The sequence below is a fragment of the Molossus molossus genome, unplaced genomic scaffold, assembly GCF_014108415.1.
Source record: "Molossus molossus isolate mMolMol1 unplaced genomic scaffold, mMolMol1.p scaffold_m16_p_15, whole genome shotgun sequence".
Classification (NCBI taxonomy): domain Eukaryota; kingdom Metazoa; phylum Chordata; class Mammalia; order Chiroptera; family Molossidae; genus Molossus; species Molossus molossus.
The window spans coordinates 13,621,016-13,648,637 of NW_023425350.1; the positions used below are offsets into that span (position 1 = coordinate 13,621,016).

General features: G+C 55.6%; 1 protein-coding gene across 1 annotated transcript in view; it reads left to right on the plus strand.

Moving 5' to 3' along the window:
- KLHL29 (kelch like family member 29) overlaps positions 1-27,622 on the plus strand; it is a 287,662-nt gene that overhangs the window by 66,540 nt on the left and 193,500 nt on the right. The window contains exon 2 of the mRNA XM_036263474.1: positions 10,634-10,741. The gene's annotated coding sequence lies outside the window, so the exon portion shown is untranslated. The remainder of the gene's footprint in view (positions 1-10,633; positions 10,742-27,622) is intronic.

A 27,622-nucleotide genomic window follows, 5' to 3' on the forward strand; every position in this document is an offset into this window, starting at 1 on the left:
TCCCTCCTCACCTCTGGGTTCCCAGCAGGATTAAGCCTGCTATCCACAGTGGTATCCTGCTCATTAATGCATCCTTGATTGGCTTTTCTCTTGTCCTGTTTCCAATCCTTATTCCCTCAATGCTTCTTTGGATCGACCCCACACCCCCCCCCCCAAAAAATATTTGCATCCAAATCCATGTTTTGGGTCCACTTTGGAGGCGAAGACAAACTAAGACGCTTGCCCCTGAGTGTGTCCATATTGATCTTCCAGATGCTCTCCTCTTCCAGGACCTAGATCAAGCCCTACATAGAGCCCCTGCAGCCGGGCAGCTGGCCCTCCGCTGGCCACCTTCAGTCCTGCCAGCCTAGTTACCTTAGCACTCACCATCTGCAGCCAGGTGCCACCCCGGAAGTCGTGAGCAGGGCGCATCCCCAAAAGGAGTCACTCACACACGTTGTATCTTTCCATAGTGCCAGATTTATTAGGGGTGACTCCCCAATAAGCCAATAGAGTCACACGCAGGTTGCACACAGAGAGGGGAGTTTACTCGATAAAAGTGAGCAGAGCGAGCCTCTGGCGCAGCGTCCCTGGTGGCGTGTGCTGATGGAGAGGTGGGGGTCCCGAGCCTGCGGTGGCAGCACACGTCCGATGGAGGGGAAGTCTGGCAGGGCTCTGAGCGTGACCGTGGTGCAGCCACACTGGAGTGCTGGGTGTTCGGAGCTTAGTTCTTACAGCCGTCCGGGGTGGAGGTCCCACTCAGATCAGTGTCCAGATGGAGTCCATAGCCCAGTGTTCAGACTTTGGGCATTCCGGGCTCCTCCTAAGGGCATTCCCGTTACACCCCATTACCCGGTCTTGACATAGCACTTGACATGACTGTCACGGCTGACAGCGACTCCATATTGGATTGACAAAGGTGTCCAGAAAGTCCACTCGGCTCTCGCTCTATACACTGTTTCTGCACGTGAGGGTGTGATGGGCAGATGCCAACTCTGCCAGCTCCTCGCTGACCTGAACATCCGTCCGACAGCTGAGGGTGCTCCAGCCGCCTCCTCATTTGGAGTGAAGACCAGCGTCTCCCAGCAGGGTGGGGGTGGGGTAGCTAGACAGTATCAAGAGTGCACCCTTTGGGGAAAGAACAGAAACCCCCTCCTTTCAAAGACTGACATGAGTGCCGATGGAGTCTGCGGCATTTCCGTCCGCCGGGCGACGGCAAAGCGAGCGTGTTCTGTTCCAAAGGAAACGTGTTCTGCGTTCGCCACGCCGGCTTGCGACAGAGGGAACCACATCAACCTCCGAATTTTCTCAATGGAGCGAGATGTGTAATGTGTAATAAGCTATAAATAAGCCTTTAAGAAGTATCTGTGTGTTTCTTTTTATCAACCTTTAACTGCGTTCAAGCCAACTATAATTTTATATGAATTCTAGATGATATGTATATTTTTATTTGCTACTTCATTGCCGAATGTTTCATATAAAACTGAAGAGGAAAAAAAACACTCAGTCCCACCTACAAAAGAAGCAGCAGATGGCTAAATGTGACCGTGGGAGAGAAGCCACTGGTGAATGGAGCAGGTTCTGAATGAAGGCTCCCCTGGGCGTGGGCCGGATGGCGGATGGCGCGGGGAAGGTGGTCCTGCGGTGGGTCACCTGTGTCCGTTCACCATTCGCTTCCACTGGGTTTTAAGGAGGCTATTGGTATTCAGGGGAATCTACAGGTATCTTTGTTATGGCTTTTTTTTTTTATCTCTTAAATGTACATATAAATGAGAATGTATTATTTATAGATGTCTTTGGATTTAGAAACACTGAGCTTGAGAAGTAATGCAGCAGGAATATTTGATTTACTGCTCACTGGAGAGGAGAGAGGAGACGGGGACTTTCTACAGGAAGGAAAGCGGGGTTGTGATAACTTGTTTAACCTTTATGGGGGACTTTCCTGGAATCTTCAGCTGCAGTCCAAGGGCAGCGAGGCGACGGTGGGAGGAGGAACCGCAGCCTGGTGTTCGGAAGCCAGCACTGTGGTCCCAGCTCTCCCGCTAGGCAGCTCTCCGACCTTGAGCTTGTCACTCACCTCCTTTTGCCTTTGGTTTCCTGCTCGTATCTGGACACCAGGCCATGCCAGGCTGCAGCTCAGTGACTTGGTGCGTTTGGTCCGTGCCGCCTGCGGGGGGCCCGGGCCCTGCTCCTGGGTCGCGGGGTCGGTTTGCAGGAGCACAGTGAGCCTGGTGAGCCTGGTGAGCCGTAGCCATGGCCGTGGCCGTGGCCGTGCTGGTGGCACGTGGCATGGGAAGCCGCCGTGCCATCAGGCCGCCTGCCTGCGCACGCTGGTAGCGATCAGGAAAACTGAATTAGCTTCTAACTCTATTTTCAGTTCCTAGGCTGTTTCTATATTGGCCAAGGAAAACAGAAAACTTACAGAAATTCCTGGGAATGACTGCGTTCTGCCGGGTATGGGGAAACATGCCTGTCTGCGGTTTATTTTTAAATGGATAACTCATCCGATCTGGGTAGAAAGCACTGTAATCTCCAAAAGCTTTTCTTTCACAATTTTTTTTTTCTCCGAGAGTATGGAAACAGCCTCAGATCTATTCAAATCAAACAGCTCTTCCCTGGGGGAGGAAGCAGTGCCTCATACTCTCCCGGGGGCCTGAGGGGCTTTCAACCACTGGCCTCGAGGGCTGGGTTAAGAGGAGAGGGATGAGGGAATGAAGCCGGAACCGCATCTGCCCTCAGGCCTAGAGTTTGGTTTACCAGTTGCTGGGAAGGAAGGGGGGGAGGAAGGATGGTGGAGGCTGAAACTATCCTCTTGAAGTAAACCAGGGAGATAGCTGGAGGGAGCGGGGAGGGTCGCTCCCCAGTGGCACTGGGACTCCTGTGCACAGGGTCAGCCCACTGTTCAACCAGCTCCCAAGGAAGATCCCTCCCCATTCGTTTGTCCCCTCTGTGCTTGCTTCTGTGGGGGTGGTAGGAGAGAAGGCGCCCTGAGTGCGACTCCCCATCCTCCCAGTGGTGCTGTAGGGGCCTAGGGACACCTATGTTCAGCTGGCAGTCATGGCAGTAATAGAGGCTAGAGCCACCTGTTGTATGTGCCAGGAGCTATGCTGAGTGCCTTTCTAACAGCGGAGCATTTAACTCTTGGAACGAGGTAAATGTTTAGCAATGTCATCCCCAGGGCACAGGTGAGGACGGTGAGGCAGGGTGGGTGGAGGGGTGGGAGTCACCAGTGTGATGGCAGAACTGAGGTTTACACCCAGGTCTCTGGGATCGTACGTCCTCCATGCTCTTGACCACTGCACGGCCTGAGCCAGCCCCGGAGCCGGGTATGTCAGGGACTAAGATGAAACCGGAATGAGGCTCTGATCACGCCGTGCAGGCCGTGAGCAAGGACAGGTGTCAGACTTGGGAGAAGGAATTCTCAAATCTCTCTGTATCTTCATGACGGGACCAAAACCTGTTTTCCCCATCTCTTCTCTCTAACGCTGTCAAGAGGCCAAGGCCCAAAGGGGCAGGGGTGCCAAGGAGCCCTGAGCACCAGCAGCCGAGGTGTGGACCAGCCCCGGCTCCTTCTAACCCTGGCAGTGAGCAGACACTGGATGCAGTTAGCTGGTTTGGTGGCGCCTCTCCCGTCCCCACCACTGTCTCCAACCCTGACGTGTTCAGCTGGGCCCAGGAAGAGGGCTCGGGTGTGTTCCGATGTGGCTGGCTATGTGAGGCCTTAGGGTATGGCCAAAGCCTCCCATAAAGAACTGTGGGTCAGTCACCTGCGCCCCAGGGCCGGTCACCAGGAAAGGGACAGGACAGGTGGGAGGAGAGTCCTCCTCTCTCCAGGCTCTGCCTGCAGGGTCCACACTTGAGGCTGGCTCTTGCCTGGGTGAGATTCCCTCACTGGTTGGTGCCCAGATGGGCCACACCATGGATCTGAGTTGGGCCTTCCTGGAGAAGCTGGAGAGCCAACTTGTCTGCCCGCAGGCCACTCCCTCCTCCCACTGCTGTCACCTGCCTGCTGGTCCCTGGCTGTGTTTGACTCCCCCGAGACTAGACAAGTCTGTGGGGTTATTCTAGCCTGGCCCCAAGTGTCAGGGAGACTGGCGGCCGTTTGAAGTGGGCAGCGCCGCTCTGGCCGGCAGGGTGCTGGGTATGCCCGCCCCACACAGGGAGCTGGAAGGTGCTGGAGAAGAGGAAGGAGAGGAGCCCATGCCCACCACCGTGCAGCTTGGCATGTCGGCCCCTGGGCTCCCTGTCAGTAACCAGGGGGTCGGCGCTGGCCCGGCCTGTCCGGGTCTGCACGGCCCTCTGAGGCAGAGGAGATGCAGAAACCCTCCAGAGAGCCCACGGCCCCAGCAACTGCGAAGCGACGTCATGAAAAGCTTAGATTTATGGGTCTGAAGGAGAAGCAACATCTGGGAAGGAGTCACTGCAATTTAAAGGGAGGACGCAGGCCTGTTTGTGAGAACGAAATTGGAAGCAGCGTCGGGTTTTTTGAAGTGATTTGTATGCCGATCGTGAAGCTGGTGTGAGCTTCCAGATGTTCCCAGCAAAACTGTCAAAATGATTGTCTTGTAGGCATGTTCCTCCTCCCACAGAGTTTAACTGAGCATCTACTCCGTGCCAGCTCTGACCCTCTGCCGACATCCTAAATGCCACTGTGGACCTAGCAGGCTGTTGGGGCCACTGGGCCCTGCCCCTCACCTCACCTTATAGTCCTCAAAAAGTGCAGGGGTGGGTCAGGCCAGTCCTGGTTTCAGTGACAGGCAGACAGCATTGCCTGGGGGTGAGGGGCCCCCCATCCTGGGCCTGAGTGGGGGCTGAGTCAGGTGAATCCTGTTTAACTTAATTGGGCGGGGGGAGAGTTGGCTTGTAGCGTTTTTTTCTGGAATGTTTCAGTCTGGGTTTCTGGCTGGGTCTTGGCATGACTTAGGTTCCTGTTGGGTTCTCCTATCTGCCCACCTCCTCGTCCAAACAAGACAAGGAGGACCCGCGGGCGGTCAGGATGCCTCCTGGGTGACACGCGTGCCCTTATCTCGATCTTCTCCAGCGACTTGCCTCAGGAGTGTCTGTGCTCCGGAGAGTCCGGAAACCTTCTAGAGGGGAGTTTTCAGGGGGAAAAGGAGCGGAGGTAGGTGGGAGGAGGTCCAGGGAGGATGAGGGTGGGTGTCGGGTCACAGAGCAGAGGACGTCTGGGGTGCCTGAGGGGCAGATGCCTGGGCAGCAGCGTGGGACCCGAGTTCTCTGGGACCCAGCCATGGAGGGATCGGGGCAGGAAGTGCATGTCCTTTCTGAGGCTGAGCACAACCCTCTGACCGCAGAGGGGCCACTTGGGCTGTTGCTGGGGTCTGGGTGGGCAGTGGGGAGAGGCCTAGACCCAGACGGCATCAGTGGAGACTAGAGAGACAGGTCGCCTGCGCACTGCCTGAACCCTGCCGTGTGTGGCAGGAACTAGAGGAAGAGGAGGAATTGGGGGGAGGACCGGGAGCTGACAGGACTGTGCCCTCAGATAAGGGTCCAGAAGCAGCAGATTTGGGGAAAGTCAGTGGGTGAATGCACGCGGGGGGATGGGAGTGGCAGTGTTTCTGGGACTCGGGGGGGGGGGGGGGACGCCAACCAAATCTTACTCCTTAGAACTGAATTTCATTAGATAAAAATGTAGCTTAAGTTTTCTCTGGGGGGTGGCTGATCATGAGAAAGGTCGCGTTAGCAGTAATGAGGAGTCTGTGAGCTGCCCTGCGGCTGAATGAGGTTTGCGGTTAGGTGTTGGGGGCAGTCTGCGGCCTCTCTGTCGTGGGAGGGTGTGCCCTTGGGAACCTGACCACCACCAGGGCAGCTGGGGGCTTCGAGAGGCGGGCAGTGAGGTTGGGGGCAGCAGCCAGCTGGTCACAGGGTTGGTTTGGGCTCACTAGGAACTGACTAGAAGGAGGACCTCTGATGGTGACACCTGTACTTCTGTTCAGCCTGGTGACTCACCACTGGGGGCCCGGGGACAAGGTGGTTGGGTCATCTGGGACAAGGCATGGGATGGGGGCGCCATTCTGGATTTCCAGTTCTACCGCCCCCCCCCCCCCCCGTTCTTTGCCATCTCACTTTGGCAGGTCTTATTTTCCTCAAGCCTGGGTGTCCCCATCTATAAAATGAAAGTCATAGTCATAATCATAACAACTTGGTGGAACAGGTAAATGAGAAGACGTGAAGGAGTTCAGCTTGGTAAGCTTGGCGGGGGAGGAAATGTTTCTACATGTCAGTCAGGGTTAGGGCCTCTGACAGTCCTGTCTTGGAAGGACGTGCGCCCGGACAAAAGCCGCATCCTAGCGCTGAGAATAAGCAACAGGCTCATCGGCGGCCCGTTCTGGCTCCTTAATGGACAGAGGAAGTGTCTGCGTTGCCCCGGGGGGCTCTCGTAAGGTGCCCCACCTCGTGTCTTCCTTTCCCCCTTTGAAAGCAGTGCTTTCCGGACCCGCTGGGCCCTGAACTGTCATGAACCTGATGGGTAAACCTTCTAAGAGCATTTATTTTGGGGTTGGCAGGATGCCTGCAGGCTTCGGTGACCCCACGGCTGATACTATTATCGGATGGCCTTTCTTCTCTCTTCTTCACAGGGGGTGTGACTGGGAGTTGCCCCTGCAGGAGGAGACCTTGGGAACAGACGCCACGCCCCTGCCAGGGTGCGGTGGGGTCTGGGCTGACGGGAGGGCTGACCCCAGGGCTGACCGGGTTTCCTGGATACGTTCTCAGTCTCCATTGCCTTTGCTTTTTTCTTCCAAGGAGGAAAGGATCCTCCCTTCCCAGCTGGCTGAGGGGTGGCGAGCGGCCCAGGGTCTGAGCCGTAATTGGGCAGCACGGTCAAGACCAGGCAGGGCTGCCCTGTGACTACGCTTCGAATGGGAGACTCCTTCACTGGTTTTTCCTATCTTAAGGCCGTTTTTCTCCAAAAATATTGGTCTCTTTTATAAGGAAGTAAAAAAATGCTGGGGCCCTTGTTTATAATTCTCTTTGCTATCAATGTGGTTCATGTCAGGAACCGTCTTTATTTATAGACTTAGACTTACAGTGAGTCTCAAAAATTTCTTTAAGTTTAATTTTGAAGAACTCCTAGCGTTTAGGCAGTGATGGAACCTCATGGCCCATTGGAGGGTGTTGCTTTCGTCTTAGCCTTTATGCCCCGTCCAACTCAGTTAGCATCCCTGAAGTTCCTTGGGGAGGTTAACAACGTCAGACTCATTGCACAGGCATTGACTTACTACCTGTTGTATTTTTTAAATGAAATCAACGAGCCCCTCATCCTTTGGCTTCTTAATTTTATTGTCCTTAAGCCTGGAAGCCGTCCTTGGGTGATGAAATTAGTGGAAGAGAAATGGTCAGTTTGGCCAGTGATGTCAAAAGTCAAGTCCTGAGGCAGCACCCCCCCCCCTCACCTGGAAATGGAAGCCTCCCCTATCTCCTGTGATCCCCTGGGTTCACTCCCAAGATTCATCTTCCCCGACCACGATCTTCGAAAAAGCAAGCTCTTACAGTGTTAGCTCGGGAACAAAATTATTACTGGAAATAGGTTTCTAGTCATTTACTTTAAAATCACTTGAAATACCGGCATCTCGTTAGAGTAGAGGTGTTTAGGTGCATGGATGTAGCTTCTGCGCCTCCTAAGAAGAAAGTATAATGGATGGAGAGTCTATTATACGCCATCATGAGAGGGGTGCTGGGGGGCAGAGATTTGAATAGCAAGATGCTGTCTGTTCTCAGATGCCTAGGATTTGACAGCAAGAAGCAGAGGTTGGGGAGGAGGAAGAAGCGTAAGAAGAGGAAATAGATAAAATCGCTGAGACCTAAACGAATGCCAGTGTGAGCTGAGGACACTTAGAAACCCCGTGGGGAGCAGCTCTGGCTGGGGTGGGCAGAGATGCCACGAGGGCGGTGCTGGGACTCGAGTGGGTGACGGTGACACTGAGGTGATGCTGGGCGTGAGGATGAGGGTTAGGGACCAGTTTCTCTAGTTTTAAGAATGGGAAAGGAAGGTTCGTAGGAATGACAACTTCGCCGTGCCACAAGAGTAAGGGGCAGTGTTGGAATTCCAATCCAGACCTGTTTCCAAAGTCCTGCCTTTAACCATCTCTGAGGATGTGTCCATCGGGGTCTTGACAGGAACAGACACATTCAAACGTGTGATTTGAAGAGAATTAAAGGAAAGGATTATTCACCAAGGTGCAGGCACAGTGTGAAGAGATCTCAACAGTGTGATAGATACCCCAGGGCTCCTAATAGGTGGGGGTGGGGGCACTATGGGCTCTAAGCCTGACAGGGACGGGGCAAGGAGCTGTTCCTGAAACCCAGAGAGGGCGCTGTGTGGAGCCCTCCCGTGCCACCCGGAGCCATGACCTTCAGAGGGGCCTGGCCAGCCTGTGAGGTCACTACAGGGAGGACGGGAAGTAGGGAGGAAGGCACCGGACCGAACCCCCATCTCCTGCTGGCGCCTGCCTGGCTGAACCTGACCAGAAGCTGTGCGGGGTCCCGGCGCTCCGGTGATGCCCTCCCGCAGATCAGGGGAGCCCCGAGGCACCGCGTGGAGGAAAGCACACCTGGAGGGAAGACAGCCGCTCTCCAGCACAGCCTGCAGTGTCCAGCGTGTCAGCTCTGGTTAGGATCTTTCCATAAGCACATTAGGGAAAAGTCCCTATAAGCTTGGTGTTGTGTGAGGTTTATTTTTGTTCAGAATCTCATTTTAGCTATCTCCTCTAGAAGTGGCCTTTGGGGACCAACGAGGAGGAAGGAGGATGCCATTGTCATCAGAACAAGTTAGACAGCCCGGTGGCTCGCCTCCCTGCAAGCTCCCGTCTGGCTGGTGCATGTTCATCCCCAACCTGGGGTGTCGAGCCACCTGGGACAGAGAAGGGAAGCGCATCACCCTGACATTGGCCTCAGAGAGCTCTGTCTCAAGAGAATGAGAGCTCCCCCTAAATCTTGGTGCCAGGATCCTTGGGCTCTTAATTAGCTAATAGCCTTTCCAGTGGCCTGCACGCAGGCCCTGCACAATCTAGGTACTCACCTCTCTGGCTGCCGCTCCTGCCGGAGTGTCCCTGTCCAGCCGCGGTGGCCTCGTCTGATCCAGGAGCAGTCCTGTCCCCACCAGGCTGTCCCTCTTTTGTTCACTCATGTGTCCCCAGTGCCTAGACGACAGCCCGGCACACGGCAGACACTCACTAAATATCTGGGAATGTATGGATGAATAAATGAATGAATGAGATTCTCAAGCGTCTAAAAATGGTCTGCCACTGTCTCCCAGACCTCTATGTTCACCAACACATATCTGAAAGATCCTTCCCAGAAATGCATCGATCATCTTAGTATCACCAGTACTGTCGATACTTTGTGGCCAAAAGGATGGATTTATCCATGCGCTTCCTATACGCTCGGTAGAGAAAATGTGCTCGCGACTTTGGCTCTGTGTCAAAACTAAATGGTGACCTTGGCTTACGTTGCTTCCCCACAGAGGTTATTTCATCATCGTGAAGGGAACACTCTATCCTTGGGGAAAATCATATTTTTACCTGGCTGTTGGACTTGGCCGGTGTGTGTCTGTCGGTGCGGCTGGGAAAGCTGGGTTGCGAGGCCCTGAGAAAGGCCTGTTGCATAGTTGGAGAGGAGCCGGCACGAGGTGGGATTCGTTTACAATGACTTACTTACCTGTCCAAATCCTTCCTATCACAGTGAAGCTTCCCCTGTTATCCGGGACTCCGGAGCACTCGGAGGAAAAAGGAAAATCAATTGATAATGATATATTCAGCTTAGAAAAATAGATTGATTCCCCGGCAGTGGCAGCCGTGCATTTTTGCAGGGAGGGGTGCCGTTTCCCACCGCGAGGGTTCGTTCACGGATTACCTGCAAAGGGGAATCTGCAGAGCCCTGCTTCTCCGTTATAGATAGCCTCTTTCTTCCAGGTATTAAATCTTTTTCTTTTTTTCTTTATTGATTTTTGGAGAAAGAGGAAGGGAGAGGGGACGAGAGAGAGAGAGAGAAACATCGATGAGAGAGAACATTGATTGGCTGCCTCCTGCATGTTCCCCCCTGGGGATCGGGCCCACATCCTGGGCATGTGCCCTGACCAGGAATCGAACCAGCAACCTCTTGGTGCATGGGTCAGTGCTCAACCATGAGCCACACCAGCCGGGCTAAGTCTTTTTTTTAAAAAAAAAAATTCTTTCCAAGGAACTCATCTTCTGCCTCCTCAAGGTGTTCTTGCCCATTGTCTAAAAAACTAAGAATTTGTTTTTTTAATTCTAGAGTTTGTGTCCCGTTCTCTTTTCAGACTTAGACTAAAGGCTTCCGTTTCGTATTGTTTCCCATCTCTGGAGTTTCTTGGTTTGGACTAGATGGCGGTGCCCTTATTCAGTGTTAATGGCTGCACCTTGGGGATTAGGGCTTTGTGTGTTTGGGGGGAGGGGAAAGATAGCAGTGTCTGTCCCTGGGGGTTCTGTGCTGCCCACTCGGGCCCCTTATCTTGCTCCCACCCTGTGTGAGATCACCCGCACTTGGGAATCCAAGACAGGGACATGCATTCGCTTTGGGTGGGGACCATCCAAGATACTGGAATTCCAAAGAGAACTATTGGCAACAGAGGGTACCTTTTCCCCACCCAACCCCACTTTTTTCCTTCTCCTTCCAGACTCTCTGGACTCCTGGTGATGCTCGTGCTGCACTAAGTGTTGGTGGCCATCGAGGGCTTAGCATCCTGGGGACGCATCCCAAACTTGCCAGAGACGGACAGTGCAAGGTAGGGCTCTGCTCAGCTCACCGAGCTGAGAAGGAAGGGCATCAGACCTGGGCACAGCCCACTCTGTCTCCTGACACCGACTGTATGGGAGAAGTGAGGGAAATGTAGCTGCTGGCTTCGCCATTTGGGTGGGTGACATTTTTACCTTAGAAGTGGGATTAGCTGGTGCTTAGAGTCCAGCTAAGTCCTGATCCTCCTAGAGTCAACCTCCTCGCATTGTTATAGCTCGTCTTCACTTTCCTGGGCCTCGGTCTCCCAGAAGTTTGCATCTGGGGATGGCCAGTAGCTAGGTGACCTGTAAGTTCTTCAAAACTGTAATTGTTCTTTTGTAATTTAACTTTCCTCATGATTCAAATAGCATTACTAAATATCATTAAAATATTTGTTCACGATAAAAGGTTTTAAAAATAGTAGCTAAAATTATATGATGATAATCCTGAGAAATAACTATTTTAGTGTATCTTTCTGGGCGTTTTTCTTATGCACATACATAAAGTGTGCATGCATACACACACACATGCACACGCTCATGCGTGCATGCACACACATGCATGCACATGCTCATGTGTGTGCATACACACACATGCATGCACATGCTCATGCATGCATGCACACACGCACACACACATGCATGTACACGCTCATGCATGCATACACACATGCACACACACACATAAATGGGATTGTACTGTGTGTACTGCTTGATGACATGCTATTTTGACTTTACAATGTAACAGATATCTTTATGTCAGTAAATACAAATCTATAGTGTTTTTAAAGGCTTCATGTATATATAAATAATAATCTACATGATTTACTTAACTAGTACCCTAATGGTGGACATTGTTTTTAATATTTCACTCTTACATATAATACTGCAACAACCATTTTTATGTACTAGATTATTTTTGGATTGAATTTATAGGAGTTTGGCCTACAGTTTTGATTCAGGATTTTCAAACTAGATTATGAAGACCAGGTAGCCAGGAGAGTGTGAGGGGTCACGGCCTGCCTTGTGAGGGCAGAAATCTGACGGAAAACAACCTGCGAGATTGTTTTCACATGCAAACAGCAGGCCAGGAAGGTGCCAACAGAAGCCCGGAGGCTGGAGCTGGAGTTGCCAACACACCCCTGTACCTTTGCCTGAGGGCCAGGGGCTGGGCCCAGAATGAACGTTGGAGGGTGGGGTCTGGGCACTGGGATTCAGGACAGTTGAGCCTGAGCTGACCCAGGCTGACATGTTGTGGAGGCATTTGAGCCTTTAGAAATCCATGGGCCAGAGCCACCTCTGCATAACACACAGGGCCTGGTGCTAGGCAAGTACAGCCATGGTGGCCCCAGGACTACTGCATCTCCGCAGTGCCACACCCTGGTGCCCTCTACCAGGAGCCTGGGCCTCTGCCTGGGGCCAGCTGATGGCCTGTCCTCCAGCTTCCCTCTGCCACAGGGGCCAGAGCAGCCAGCCGTCAGGGCTCCTGCCACGTCCAAATTCTCATCTGGCCAGAGAGCTGTCTTTGGACTTAGAGACGGTGAGGTTGTGGCTGGCCCTCCGTGCCCAGAACCCTTGCACAGAGACAAGAAAACGCAGCCATGGGACCCTGGGTTGTGAGTGGCTGTGGCTGTCAGCAGGAGGCAGAGGATGCTCCAGGCTGGACCTGGATCAGCTGCCAAAATGAAAGAAACCTCCACCGTGCAATCCAGCCTGCTACCACCAGCAGCCTGTCGGGGGCGGCCAGCAGGGGAAGACGGGTTTCTGACCTCGAGAGCTGTGGGCTGTTGGCACATGCCTGATGGCACTACTGACCAACTGGACAGCTGTCCTGGTTGCTTCTGTGCCTGGAGGGTTGGAGGAGAGATGGAAAACCAGACAGCCATGCCTGGACTCGGTGACTGGCATCCCCAGCGCCTAGAGGGGACAGAGGCAGAGTTGGTGTCTAGGAAAGACTGAGGAGATGGTCTGCACAGAAGTCAGCTTTCCTAGGACATGCCTTTGAGTCGTAGGCACTGTGCGTGGGGGTGGGGTGAAGGGGTAGAGAGAACGGGAGCCATGGTTTGATCGCTCTCGTCTTGGGTCTTCTGTACTCCGCCACGGACGCAGGTGGCACATGGCTTTGTTCATCCCAGCCTTCGCAGTTGTGTATTTTAGGTTGGGGAGGGGCGAGGCGTACCTGACGGTCTTCACTTCGTTTGGCTCCATATCTCCGCACACACCCCCAGACTGGTGTCCCCACTTGAACTGCTGTGGGTTTTCCCTTCCACCTGGCCAATACCTGGAGGATGGCATCCCGTCCGACTCATCTCTGTAGTCTCCCGTCCACCACTGGGCCCACGCCTGCCAGGGCTGAGGACAGCACACACCCCGCCCCCACCGTTTCTGGGAGCACCCGGCACGCGGCCTGGTGCTGGGTTGCGCTCTTCCCTCGCGGGCAGGACTCCCGCTGATCGCCAAGAAGATAGGAAGGTTCCACGGGCCACCATGGCCCTGGGCGCCCAGGGGAAGGAACTATCACTTTCCTGTGGAAACTGGGCCAGATCACTGGGCTCCGTGTGTCTTGCTCCAAATGCAACCACGTGTCAGTGGTTGGATGGAGATCACCCCGAACCGAGGGTGTGGGTCCAGAACCAGCTAAGGGGAGTGGCAGCTGGTACCTGCACTGCTGTGCGTGGCCCTGGCCGGCAGGGGGCTGAGAGGAGGTGAAGCTGAGGCCGGGTTGGTGCAGAACCAAAGGCTGAGCCAAGAACGGTGTTCACCGAGGCTTTGGAGGTGATGAGGGCAAATGCAGTCCCCATCCGTGCTGAGGGCGCCCTGCTCTCGTCCCAGCCTCCATCCCTGCAGCTGCCTGAGCACTGCCCCAGGCCTCTCGTCCCCCTGCGAGTCCTGCGTCCTGGGAGGACACTGCAGGTGTCTCCAGAGCCAGTGAGTGAGGCCTGGAGCTGTCCTGTAGAGGACAGCTGTGCCGTGCCAGGAACACCCGCCCATGGCAGCCCCAGCGGCAAAGCTGCCCGGAAGGTACCCTCGCTGACCACGCTCCCTGTCCTGACCTTCCTCGCTCCCTCGCTCCGGACAGCCTTGCCCCACTGCCCGCTTCCCTCCTGTTCTGTCACAGCCGTCCATCCCCCTTCGGCCTCCGGGCTTCCGTCCCAAGGACAGACCTGTGGGCAGACATTTCCATGTGGCTACTACCCACTCCTACGTTCTGTCATCAGCTCGTCCTTTCTTCTTGCTGCTGTTCCTGGCTGTGCCCTGGGAACCTCGGCAGCCCCTCCCTCCTCCGGGAACCTGGGCGCTGAGCCCCCTGAGGGGACTGTGCCACCCTGCCAGCTGGCTTGGGCACAGGTGCCTCTGCAGAGCCCCAGCCAAACCCTCAGCCCTGCCCAAGCACACTCCTGCATCGCTGGTCCGTCCTCTGCCAGACCCTGCTGCTCCCCACCTTCCCACTGTCCTCAGACCCCCAGCCTGTGGGTCCACCTCGGTCCGCGAGTGGACTGCCCTGTGGGCGCCACGGAGAGACAGACCCTCTCCCCTCGGCTCAGGTGGGCTGCCCCGCGCCACCCTTCTGGCCCCTCCGGCCCCTCTTCCCCCTCTGCCTGTAAATGAAGGTGGTTTTGCCCCAAGGTTTTCCTCAGCTGCCTCTCCATACTCCCTCCCACCCCCTGCATCCGCTGTGCCCGGGCTTGGTTCTCAGGTGGCGCCGCTGTCCCAAAGTCCGGCCACTTCTTCAGCGGAGTCCTGAGGCTCAGTTACAACCTGAGCTGCATCACAATCTCTGCCTGACCGACACAGGGCCGCCTCCTTGCTCCCCCGATGCAGTCCTTGGGGACACCTCTGCCCACACCCTCCCTTGGCTGAGTCTCTGTCTCCTTTGCCCTAGACTCCTCGTCCTCCTTGCTGGACCAGGAGCTTGAGGACAGGAACCGTTCTCTCTCCACACCGCGAGGTCAGAAAAGCTTATGTAGTTCAGATACCACAGGACAGTGACGCACGGGCAGTGCAGTGGATGGGACCTTTCCTGGGAGCCACGGGCTCTCCTCTCGGATCCACGCTAACTGGGCAAGCCCCCTCCAGCATTGTGAGCCTCCGTCTCTGCAGCTGGGGATGTAGAAGTCCTAGCTCCCAGGAGACTGATGGTTCAGAGGGAGGACGGTGTTACCTGGGCCAGCAGTGCCCAACCTTGTAGAATCACCTGGGGAGCTTTAAACAACACCGATGCCCAGGTCCCTCCCATAGATCTTCTAATTCAGTTGTTCTTGTGAGCGTGGACATCTGCGTATCTTCAAAACTTAACCACCGCTCTTAACTCAAAGGTGTTAGCAAATTCCTGGGTTCTAAAGCCATGAGGAATTGAGATGGGAGTTAAGGAGGTTTTGTGAAACAAAATTCCTGGATAATGTGCAGCTATTTACTCGTTCAGATATTCTGAAATCTACCCCTGGATCGAGCCATCCGAAAGCTGGTACGTTGGCTGTGTCATGCTGCCGGCCCTGTTCATCTGGCCCCAACCCCAAGAGCGATGACGTGCCCCCTACGGGCGGTGGGAAGATCTTGTTCCCCTATAGATCACAGGGTTGTGCCCACATGTAAGATTCTGTGGCTGTTCATGTGGACCGTGGCCCTGGACCCTTTGCCGGGACCCCCGGGAGTAGGGCCTGCGACCTCAGCACACTCTCTCTGGAGCCCCGTCACAGAGCCTCACAGCGACTCTCAGATCAGATTCTCACTCCCTCCAAGTCTACGCACTAGCTCTCAACCCTGGCTGCAGGTTAAAGTCACCTAGGGAAACGTTTAAAATTCTGGTATCCAGGCTGCACCCCAGATCGGTCTCGGGACAGGACCCTGACATTCGTATCTTTGTGAAGCTCCCCATGAAATTCCACCGGGCGGCCCGGGCAGAGGCGCCGCCTCCTGGAGGCCAGTCTGAGTCCACTGGCCCGCGGGGACTTGCTGCCCGTGGATCCATGGAGGCAGCCGCCCGCCCATCGCCCGCTCCCCTCCTGCTTGTCACTCGTGTTGCCTTACGGGTGTCCTTTCGGTCACCCATGTTCCTTTCTGGAAATCAGGTGAAAACGAACAGGATAGGGAGCTTCCTGCTTTTCCCCGCCGGGGCCCTGGGCACAGCTCCTGCCCCTGCGAGGCCTGAGGGGGAGAGGGTTGGAGACCCCGTCCCCCCACAGCGCGGGTGCCTCCCTGCTCTGTCACCCTGCAGTGGGGGTGGAGTCCGTTCTGCCAGGAGCTGTCTCAGGCGAGGAAAGCGGCTCGGTCAGCTCACAGCATCCGTCTGACTCGGGCCTGGGGTAAGGGGACTGACGGGTGGCGTCACTACCCAGGACAGTGGCCGGGCCCCCTTGTCTGCCTTCCTCGGTGGGAGCCTCAGCCAAAGCAGGAGATTCCCGGGGTGGACGCTCCCCCATTTCTGGAATCAGACGAGTTCCAGCACACACAGGGCCGCTCCCCCGCTAGTGGGGCGGGGCGGGGCACACAGCATCTCCCTCTCCCTGCAGAACCGCGCTTGGCACCTGGGCTGAAAATAGTTTGGCTGCAAACCTCAGAGTTTATTTTTGTGGCCAAATTTGATTTTCCAAATGACCTGTCTCCTTCCTTACCTCGCACCTGCCCCAGCGGCCAGGGCTGCGGGAACAGTGGAGAATCTGTGTCTGCAGGAGGGCACCTGGCTCGGGGGGTGGGGGTGACACCCAGCCTGCATTCGGCAAGCTTTGCTGTGCACCCTGAGTGCTCAGCGGGAGAGGTGCCTCTTTCTAATTTGCACAAAAGTGCTGACTAGGCCAGAAGTGGCCCCGCCAGAGCCCTTCCTGTGCACACATCTGCCCGTGACCGGGTGAAGGGGTGTATCTGTCCCTTTTTGATGATCTCACATAGACACGTGTCACTCAGAAGAACTTTTCAACTTCTGTCTTCTGATCACAAACTCTCTCTCATAACATGACAGGCAGTGCCAGGAGCAATGGGGCTGTGTGTAGGAGGAACACCTGCCACCATGCATTCCTTCATTTCTTCCGACACCTTGTATATTGTTGTAGGTTCAGGGTCCAGCAAGGTCGGACATAAAGCCCTGTCCCCAAGGAGCGAGCAGTCCAGTGGGGAGACCCCCAAGTAAATGCATTCTTACAAGATTTGATAAATACAACAATAGGAATTTATGCAAAGTGCTCAAAGGACAACTCATTCACTCAACAAATACTTCTTGAGCAGCCGCTACATGCCAGGCATTGTTCTAGGCACTGGGGACACGGCAGTGACCTTGGGAGACAAAGTGTCTGACTCAGCTCACACTGGAGGGGATGAGAGTCCTCAGCAACTTAGTTCAGTCAGAACCAAAGGCTTCTGGGAAGAGATGACTTGACGCTGGACATTGAAGTCTGTGCGTGCGCGCACGCCGGGAACTTCCCACCAAAGGGAAGAGCTTGTGCAAAGGGGCCTGGACACATAAAAAGACAAGAGAGCTCAGAGACTCTTCTGCAGCCTCGTGCTCTGGGCAGTCACTGCCCTATCGCTGATTTGTCAGGATGTCCAAGGCCAAGGTCATAGGACTGATTTTACCTCCTCCTGTGACCTAATGCTTTTAGTTTGCTAAATATTTTTACATAATTCCCTACACTTGGTCTAGAAGGGGACCCAGAGGCATGATTATTGCCATTTATTATACCAAGCAGCAAGCTGAGGCCCAGAGAGGGTCGCTGTCTTGCCCAAGGTCACACAGCCAGTCGAACCAGAGCAGGAACTAGAGTTCTTATCTTCTGGTTCCTAATCCAGGGGCAACTTCTGCCTGCATATCCACTGCCAGTCCTTGTACTGAAACCTGAAGAGCCCGAGCGACTGTCAATCGTGTGCCTGCCTGTCTTCCACAAACGTTAGTTGAGCACCTACTATGTGTCAAGCCCAACACTGAGTGACCATCCTCTGGGCCTCAGTGTCATCCCAACTCCACCCAGGAAGAAAATTGGAAGACTCACAACTGGCTTGTCCTTCCTTCCACCCATCATGACCCAAAGGTCTAAAGACCAGGGCGGGCCAGACTCAGCTGTCCCCCGCCTGCACCACGTTGAACGGGGAACAGCATTACCTTGCAGGCTGACCCTGTCATTGAGTCCTCCACCCAGGCCACTCGGAGGCGCATCAGTGACAGCTGCCGATACTTATTTTCACGCTCGCTGTAAGTGAGCAGGATGCTAGGGGGAGACGTGAGCCTCGCTCTAGAGCCGGAGCGGGCCAGTGCGAGGCAGCCCGCTGAGCAGCCCTCACGGCCCACCTTTGATTTGTAGCAGCTCATTTGGATAAAAGCATCTGGTTCGTAAGGTAGCAACAACAACAAAATCATTAAAAGTATACTTCTGCTTTTACAAAATAACCTCGTAACAGCACAGGAGTAACAACTAACCCTTCTCTAGGTACACGACTGGTCCTGAAAAGGGGGAATGACAGGCAGCTCACCGAGAGGGGCTTTCCAGGGTCCCTCTCAGACCAGTGCTCACGGATGTGCACGAGACAGCCCCCCAGCCAGCCAGGGAGCCTCGCCCTCTCATTAGCGCCCAGAGGAGGCATCCTGCCTCTCCATCCCAGAATAAGCAGCGTGATTATTTATTTAGCACCCGCTCAAGGCTTTCTGAGATGCGCTCAGAGTGCTTTGCCATCTTGCACAGGTGCACGCGCTACCAACTTTATGTATCAAATAAAGCAAATCCGACCCCACACCCACTAGCCGAACTCATCTCCTGTGACCCCCACCTGCAGCATGCACACACATGTGCACACATGCACGGCCTCTTCCCCCATCCAGGCAGATCCCTGTGTTCCTGACTGACACATCGCAGCTCCAGGCACTGGCCCAGCTAAGCCAGAATCTCCCAGAAGAGCCTCCCACCCCCACCCGCTCCTGGCAGAGTGCTCCCATGAGAATGGGAATTTTCTCTCTTCGGATCTCCTGGCTGTTACTCTCCCAGCACCCGTATGATTCTTCTTGGGTCATGTGCGGTCCTTTCACTGTCCAGGGTGCTCAGGGCTCACCCCCGACCACTGGGAGCCCTTGGGGGCGGGAGAGCTCTCTGCAGAGCCGAGCACATGCGGAACACTGGACAGGAACTGGTAACAGAAGAAGTCAATTCACATGGCCTCTTGCTGTGCTCCTGGTCCCTCAGCCCCTCTGCTTCCCTTCTACCTCTTACCTGGCATCTGGCTGTTTTCTGCCTGTCCCCTGAGGGCTTGGGCGTGTCCCAGTCACGGTCCCTCCCCAAGGCTTGGCACAAGCAGGCTCTGGAATGTTCCCGGGATAAGCATTGGCATGGGGGCTTTGCTCAGAAGCATCTCATTTAACTGTCTCCACCTGGTTGCTCAAGGGCCAGCTGTGCCTGTCCGGCCAGCCACCCACTGGAGGGCAGTGAGCGGGGCACTGACTGTCCTTCCAAGGCCACAGCCCTGCGGGGACACCACCCACCGTCCAGCACTCTCCTCCGATGTTCTAGGCACAGTTCATGGTCCAGGGAAAGACAGTGCACCCTGCTGGACAACCCGGGTCCCACTCCGCCCAATCTCACATTACGCCGCATTTAGAAAGCGCGCACCCTGTTCAGAGGGGCCTCCGGCGTCCGGCCATTCACCCGCTCGGGAAGTGTTTCTAGGAAGCAGCATAGTCGAGGGTCAAACGCACAGGTGGTGAAACCAGACTCCCTGGGTCCCAATCCCATCCCTGCCCCTCACCAACTGTATACCTGCCAGACCGTTACTGGAGCTCCCCATGCCTCAGTTTCTCCATCTACAAAATAGGGGTTATAATAACACCTACCTCATGCGGCGATCGTAGGACTAATGAGTTAACAGAATGCAGCACCTAGGAAAGTGCGTGAAACAGCTGTGGACAAGGGTTTGTGGCTGTGAGTCTGAGGCCCCCAGCCGAGTCGGAGACTTAGTCCACACCCTCTCCAGGACCACTCGGCCTCGAGGGGAGCTGCCGGTGGGCCACCCCTGCCCTCCCCCCGTCGGTCGGTTGTCGGCAGCCTCTGCTGCAGTGAGCAGGGACCTCTGCTCTGAACATCTTGAACCCAGACGGTGTGTGAGTGACCATCAGGGACCTGGAAGCATGTCCCCATCCCTCTTTGGGTCTCAGAGATTTTTGTCTCCATCTCTTCCATGAGGGAGTCCGATTCAGGACTGATGCCCAAGGCCAGCCGGGCCCTGTCCCTAGGGGTGGCACTGTGGCTGCGGCTGCGTGGGGGCTTCTGGGACTTCGCCACAGTTAGCACTGTGGCTTCAGAAGGTGTGTCAGCATGTCCTTGGAGCATCTCTCATTAACAATTATGAAGTCATTATCTGGTAAATAATGTATAACCCAAGAGATGGGATAAGCTGCCAATAAACAATAATCCATTTAGAAGGAGGCTTGGCCAGGGCCCGGGCAGCGGAATGATGTGGCTCCTCCTCGCCTGTGGTGTCGGCCGACCTAAGAGCTGGCGGGGCCTGGCCTCTCTGGAGCCCTCCCTCCCCAGCCCTGACCAGAGGCATCACCCCACCCCACCCCCGGCTCAGGCAGGATTTAGTCTCTGGAGTAAGAACCATGGATACTGAGTGTTGACCCGGTACCAGGGCTATGCTAAGTGATTTACATGCACTTTCCCCTGAATTCCCCCCAATAAGCCTATAGGTGTGGGGTCTGTCATTGTCCCCCTTTGCAGAGAAGTAGACTGAGGTTCAGAGAGTCCAGGTAACTCACCCAAGATCTCACCCAAGGTCAGCAAGCCTTGGGCCTGGGACTCAGGTCGGTGTGACCTGAGAGTCACTCGAAACCAGTATGTCCCACTTCCCCCCACTGGGGGCTTTCACCTCTCTGTCACTTGTCGGCCTTTGTCCCCTGTGACCTGTGCCCTCCAACCTGCGCGGGGAGCCCTGGAGGGGCTCCAGTCCCCTTACCAAGGCAGGTGTTTCAGGACCACAGCTTCACAGCGCTGGTCAGCTAGTTGGCGGTGTGGCTAGGCTTGTTAGTAGGGGCCAAAGCAAGGGCACGGGGGTGGGGATGTCTTCAGGACAGTGTCTGGACATCCCAGCTTCTTTGGCCGGATGCACTTCTGGTCAAGGCACACAGGGCAGCGTTGTGGCCACGCTCTGTGGCGAGCTCCAGCGTGGGGCAGGGAAGGAGCTTCGGCCCAGACGGCATGCACTTGGGCAGGGTGGGTTAGCTCTGCCAAGAGAGGCTCTTGTCCTGCCCATGCCCCCTCCCGCCCCCAGCAAGGCCAGCGGCATGCCCTATGCCTGTAGGACCGTTTTAAAGACTTGCCTGGAGGCCCCCCATCAGGGAGGTTTCCCTTGGGGTGTCTCTCTTACAGCAGAATCTCCATTCCTGCTTTCTCCAAGGTAGGAGTACATCCTCAGCACCCATCCAGCCAGGCTCCCTGAGGCCTGGAGTCTCGAAGGGTCTTGGTCACACTTCTCGGGCACCCAGAGCCGTCCTCATTGGGAGCCTCAAGGAACAGGACGGAGCTGCTGGGTGCCGGGCCCTGTAATGTCTCACGTCGGAATGTTGTGCGGACCTCAGAGACCAGGCCATGTGGGGGAGGAAGCCACAGTGGTTACCAGGAATGCTCATTTCTTAATAACGCGGTCTCCAGCCCAAGGGGAGGCCCCTTTTATCCTTCTGACCCCCTGTACTGCGGTCAGCGATGGTCAGGACCAGCAGACACAGACCCAGAGTAGATGCGCCTTGCTGCCTCCAGAACAGGGTGACACAGCCGGGACCGCTCCCTCCTTTGAACAGAATCGCCTCCCGGAGGCACCGCTCCTGTCCTGCTGGCCAGGCTCCCACGGTGATGGACACCCAGTCCCTGCCCCCGCCCGAGCTCCTCTGCTCCCAGAAACGGGGAAAGGTTCCACCCCGGGAATCTCCTGCCTTGGCTGAGGCTCCCACCGGGGAAGGCAGACAAGGGGGCCCGGCCACTGTCCTGGGCAGTGACGCCACCCGTCAGTCCCCTTACCCCAGGCCCGAGTCAGACGGATGCTGTGAGCTGACCGAGCCACTTTCCTCGGCCCGAGACAGCTCCTGGCAGAACGGACTCCACCCCCACTGCAGGGTGACAGAGCAGGGAGGCACCCGCGCTGTGGGGGGACGGGGTCTCCAACCCTCTCTCCCTCAGGCCTCGCAGGGGCAGGAGCCGTGCCCAGGGCCCCGGCGGGGGAAAAACACTGATTTCCAGAAAGGAACACGGGTGACCGAAAGGACACCCGTAAGACAACGCGAGTGACAAGCAGGAGGGGAGCGGGCGATGGGCGGGTGGCTGCCTCCATGGATCCACGGGCAGCAAGTCCCCCCGGGCCAGTGGACTCAGATGTGAGGAAGTTCCAACCTCCACTCAGCGGACGACTCCCCACCCCCGCCAGGTTGCAGATGATTGACAGCAAACGAAAGTAGCATTTGGATGGGGGCGTCGTCAGGAGGGAGAGAACTGGGCCTTCGTCATGAGGCAGAGGGCATGGTATTTCTGGGGGCTGTGACAGATAAAGTACAGCCTTCCTCCGAGCCCCCCAGAAATGCTGCTCTGTGATGCGTGTCCCCATGATTTGCCTTCCCGTTCTCATGAGGGGTGCCGCGGGGCTGCGGAGTGACGTCTGGCGGGGAGGCGAGGACCTGCCAAGCCTGCCCTTCTGCATCAGCCCTGGGGACGCGTCAGCCCTGGCACTAAGCTGCTCCGAGACCTCCGGGGAAGGAAATTCCATCAGCTCCCAGAGTCCCGTCCCAGCGGCTCCTGCGGGCTTTTCTTCTATCTGACCTAAATCTCCCCTGCTGCAATTTAAGCCCATTTTCCCTTGTTTTGTTTTGAGTGGAAATGGAGACCAGCTAGTCCCCAGCTGCCTCCAAATGCAAGGTGAGTCTGAAGTCCTTTGTACCTCCTCCTGGGCCGAAGCCTTCTCAGAGAGCTGCCCTGCGGAACCCCCACCCACTGAAGCCCCCAGAGGACAGCTGTCAGATGAATGCAGGAGATGGGCCCCCGCCAGGAGGCCTGGGTGGTGGCAGAGCCCTCCAGTGGCTGCACCGCTGAGGTCCCCGGGCGGGGAGGGGCATCGCAGCAGGGGGATGGGCTGGGCGTGTGAGCAGATCAGCACCACCGGGCTGTGCCAGGAGGAGTGTGGCCAGGATGCTGGGAGCTTCCTGCAGGAGCTGGGGGGACAGGGACGTCACTTATGTCTGCTGGGGTGAAAGAGCGGGCCCTCAGACAGACCCCAGGAGCGTTCTCATCCACTGCAGGTCCTGCGTTCGGGTTCGAAGAAGTCATTCTTTTCCTGGTGCTCCCCCTGGCCCGGTGCTTGAGCGGCCTGTCTGCAGCTGCCCCCGCTGAGGGGGTGCGGGTCCCCCGTCCTCACACTCGTCCTCACACTCCTTCCGGGCTTCCTGTTGGCCTCCACCTCCGGGACCCATAGGTTTCTGTCTTGTTTTTGTGCCTTTTTACTTCTGGGAACAAATAACCCCCACTTGTTCCTGCTAAAATTCGCTATTTGATAGGCCGTGGAAGCCAGGTCCCGGGAGAGCTGGGTTCATGGGTGAAAGCGAAATGTTTTCTGTTTCATGGGAAGCGGAGCTCGCAGCCGCCTCCTGGGTTGCGGAGCAGTGACCCCGAGCGTGCCTGGCCCCTGGCCGCGCCAGGCGGGCGCGGGGATGCAAGGGAGAGTCTTTCTTTTTCCAAGGCCGGTGGAATTAAAACCTTCCTAGTCGGTAGGAAAAATGGAGAGACACGGAATCCCTTTCCCTAAGCAGATACCTAAGCCTGAAACGTGAGCAACGTCATCCGACTTTGTTTCCATCGCTCGGCCAGTAGCCCCTCCAAACTGCTTGGCTTCGGCACAAGGGAAAAAAGAAAAAAAGAAAAACAACACATTGATTGGATTTAAAGAATGGAATTGCCATTGATATCTTGCATAAAAGATGATTGATTCTGACTTGGATTTATGGGAAATTGGGGCTTGTAAAGTATTAATGCTGGTTTCTGTACCCACCCCCATGAGGGCTATTTAAACCGATGGGCTCCTGGCTGGACCACGGGGGCCTCTGCAGGGGGAGGCGGGCAATCCTGGGCCCAGGCCAGTCCCCCTGGTGCCAGGCTGCACCCTACCCCTCCTTCCTTTCCGCTGTTAGATCCTAAAATGAAAGTGGCCGTCCTTATCAAGAAGCTGCAGGTGCTCCGGCCACTGGGCAAACCGGCCTCTTCACCTCTCTCTGTGGAAGCCCACTGCCCCTGGTAGGACCAAGGACCCCTGATGGCCCCGAAGGTCTCTCCCTGTCCCTGTACCCCTAAGAGTGCCGCCCATCTCCGGGCATGCACAGGTGGGTGGGTGCAGGAGTCGCTCCAACGCCCAGCTGTGCTGTCGTCCAGCCCCGGGCTCAGGTGGACAGACCTTTAGTGCTGGGACTCGTGGGCTGGCGTTTTGGGAGGAGTTTCTCCAGCGACTCTTTACACCCGCCTGCTTGTGAAAGGGTGGAGGTGAGGCCTGGGTCCTGCAAGAAAGTGGAGGCAGGGCCCTGAGTGGCCTCCAGCTCTGAGAAAGGAGTAGTGATTGGGGGGTGGGGGATGTCAATCAGGGCAGCATCAGCATGTGGTCAGCTCCCACTGGTGCCTGTCCCCACCCAGCCGGGCCATCGGCTCTGCTTCTAACCCTCTCCCTCCCAGGTGGCTGCCCCTTTCTCCCTGTCCCAGGGGTTTGGAACCAGCCCCCCAGGTGCTGTTGACCTCCTGTCCCTCAGCTAGGAGCTGGCAGCGCCCAGACCTACCCCCAGGCCTGTCCAGCAGGGTGCCCCTCTGGGCCCACAGAGCTCACAGAACTGGTCGTCTTTCCTCCAGCCCGCTGCTCTCCCTGAGCTCCCTACCTCTGGGAATGCCACACCACCTACCCAGTCCCCGGGTCACAAATTCGGAGTGCCTCCAGCCCTGTCCCCATCACTCTCCAGCCCCACACCCCAGAAAGATCTCTCTGGGGTACACACCACACTGCCAGCCTCCCCGTGTCTTACAATAAAGCCCTGATGCTGCCTTTGAAACCCCCATCCCCCACCCCTGCAAAGGCTCCCTGTGTGACCACGCACTGGTACCTGGTACCACAGGCCTTTCCGTGCTGCTTCCTCCACCCGGAGCCGTTCTGTCCCCCTCCCTGGGCCTGCCTCCTAGGCCTCCTCCCAGCGCAGAATCAGCCATCCCCGCCTCGTCCTCCACGTGGTGTTCAGACCTTTCGTGCAGAAAAGGAAATGAACCTTCAAGGGCCTCTGTGTCACACATGCGTGGGGCTGCCCTCCTTGCCCACACCGCTTTTTGGAAACATTGGTACACCCCACAACCCCTGCTGCTGACAGCAGGTCATGGGGCCCCAGCCCCAGCCCCAGCCCATTTACTGGATAAGGGGCAGATTCCTGACTTCAAGGGTGCCCTTCCATTGGCTTGCCAGCACCATAGGACTGATGAGTCCTGACTTTAGGAATTAGCTAGACCAATAGGATGTCCTCCTCTGGAAACAGGAACTAAGGGAACTAAGCCAGTTCCATTTGGGGCCAGCACTTTGGCTGAATAGTAATACAGACGCAAGGCAAGGGTGACTATTCTGGGCTCCGTGCATAACACAGAGCAGCCGACTGGAGAGGAAAGACACAGGGAGATGATGTTCCAGAAGATCCTTGAGCAAGAGACAGAGCTCATCGTGGCTGGTCCCTGAAGCTCTTCTTGCTTCAGCCCATCTGCTGGCGTCCCCTGGAACTGTCCCCTAAGCTCCTAAGATTCCTCCCTTTGGCATGAGCTGGCGTGGGTGGGTTCTCTGTAGGGAAACCAAAGGACCGTAATCAGAATAACTACTCTTGAGTGCTTTGCAGTAATCCAGCCAAGTAGACTGGTTCGGCAGACCCTCACCAGCTGTAAAAATTGCCATATTTACAAATGAGTCAACCGAGGCCCCAAAATACTAGGTAACACGCTCACGGTCCCAGGCGAGGAAGTGATCGGGCGGAGATGCGACAGTCTCTCACTGCGGCCAAGGCTCCGGCCTCGCGGCGGCCTCGTTGCATCCCACCCCGCTGGGCGTGTTCACTGCCCCCGTCGCCCCCCACTGCCCACCGCAGGCTCTGGCACCCCGCGGGCACCCATGTCTGATGGGTACAATTCAGCTTTCATGCAGCCCTCAGAAAGGCCCTGGACCCCGAGCCCCAACACCAGAACTCAAGTCCTGCCTCTCCCCACTGTGACTCTGTCACCTCGGGCAGGTCGCCTGACTCTCCCTCACCTGCCACGAAAGACCTAGTCCCGTTGTAATAAGCTGTTGAAGGAGATGGCTTCCGGGGCTTTCTTCCTGCTCCAAAAAGAACTCGGCTCTGTCGTCGGTGCCTTGCCTACCTCCCAGGAATGACGTCAAGTGGAAAACACTCCGCACGCTCGGCCAGCGGGGTGTCTGCCCCAACCTGTTCCTGCAGGTGGCGCTGCCCTTGCCCACTGGCCTCACGGCTCAGCAAGTTCCCCGAGGCCCCTCGCCACGGCCTCTTCTTCCAGCGCGTGCTGTTGAGGGGGGGTCTGTGCCGGAGCCGGGCCGGCCTCGATTTTCATGCACCCCTGGCAGCACCTTTATCTAATGAGGATGAGATGCTTACACATATTTTCATTCTTTTAAAAAAAAAATTGGCTATTAATTTGTCAGAATTATTCATATTTTACTGATATTTTCCATGTATCTAATCAGGGAGCTCATGAATAGAAATGAAACTATTTAAATACAGAGATGGTGTACATTGTAAGATCTTGTTTTCTCAAGCTGTTTCATAATGCAGTGAATACATTTATTTCTTCTAAAAACAGGTTTTGCAACCCTCAAGAAAAGCTTTTCTAAATCTTTGATTAAATATGACTGTCTTCAGATGGCTGGATTGGTGTGAGTGGCCTGCCAGCGTGTGTGTGTGTGCGTGTGCGCGTGTGTGCGTGTGTGGTGGTCACCTGAAGCATGTACATTGTTTTCTCGTCTCCTCCACTGGGACAGGAGGCTCTTTGGTGAGAAAAACGGAAAACACACTTGGATCAAACCTTTAGGCCGGATGGATGGCAAAGTGAAAACACAAATGGAAACTGGGCTGAATAATATCCGCGATGCTTGTTTGTGCAGCGTCGACTCCGAGACCGCTCAGAATCCTAGCGGCCCTCATGGCACGGAAAGAGGCTTAGAATCATTAAACAAAGGCAGATATTAAATATACTGCTGCTATCTCTTGAAATATTAGCAAGTAATGTAAAACACATGGCATCTCCTCAATGGAGAATCTGAGAATACAAATTATAATAGTTGTCTTATAAGACCTCTGGGAAGCTCGAACTCAATTGCTTAATTCCATTAATAACAAACTATTACTCTAGCTATTAAAGCAACATAAGGTAATAGAGATCATGTCGAGAGATTGCACGGAGGCTCTTTCTTCACCTCACACAAATTTATTCAGGGGCATTGATAGATTTTAATTGACTATGGCAACTGAATAGCAACAAAGGAAATTGAATGTCTTTTGAAAAGCCTCACATTTTGTAGAAGCAGATCGCAACACTGAAATGAGGGTTTGGGGGTGCCGGGAGCGGCAGGAAGGATGTTGGGGAACATCTGCAGCAGCAGCTTCTCCATTAAAATGCTTTCCTGTGACCTTAACAAAAAGCCTCTTGGGAACAGGCAGGCCACAGGCCCAAGCACCACCCCCCCTTTTTTTTAACCTCCGTGGAGTCCAAACTGAAACAAAACAAGCCAGGCTGCTATAAAGACACGAGCTCATGAATGTCCGTGGGGCACGCTTCCCAGATACGGGCTGGAGAGGCCTCCGTGCAGGCTGCTACGTCCTCCCAGAAGAGTTCTGAGACTGGGGCCTGGCGATAGCATGAGCG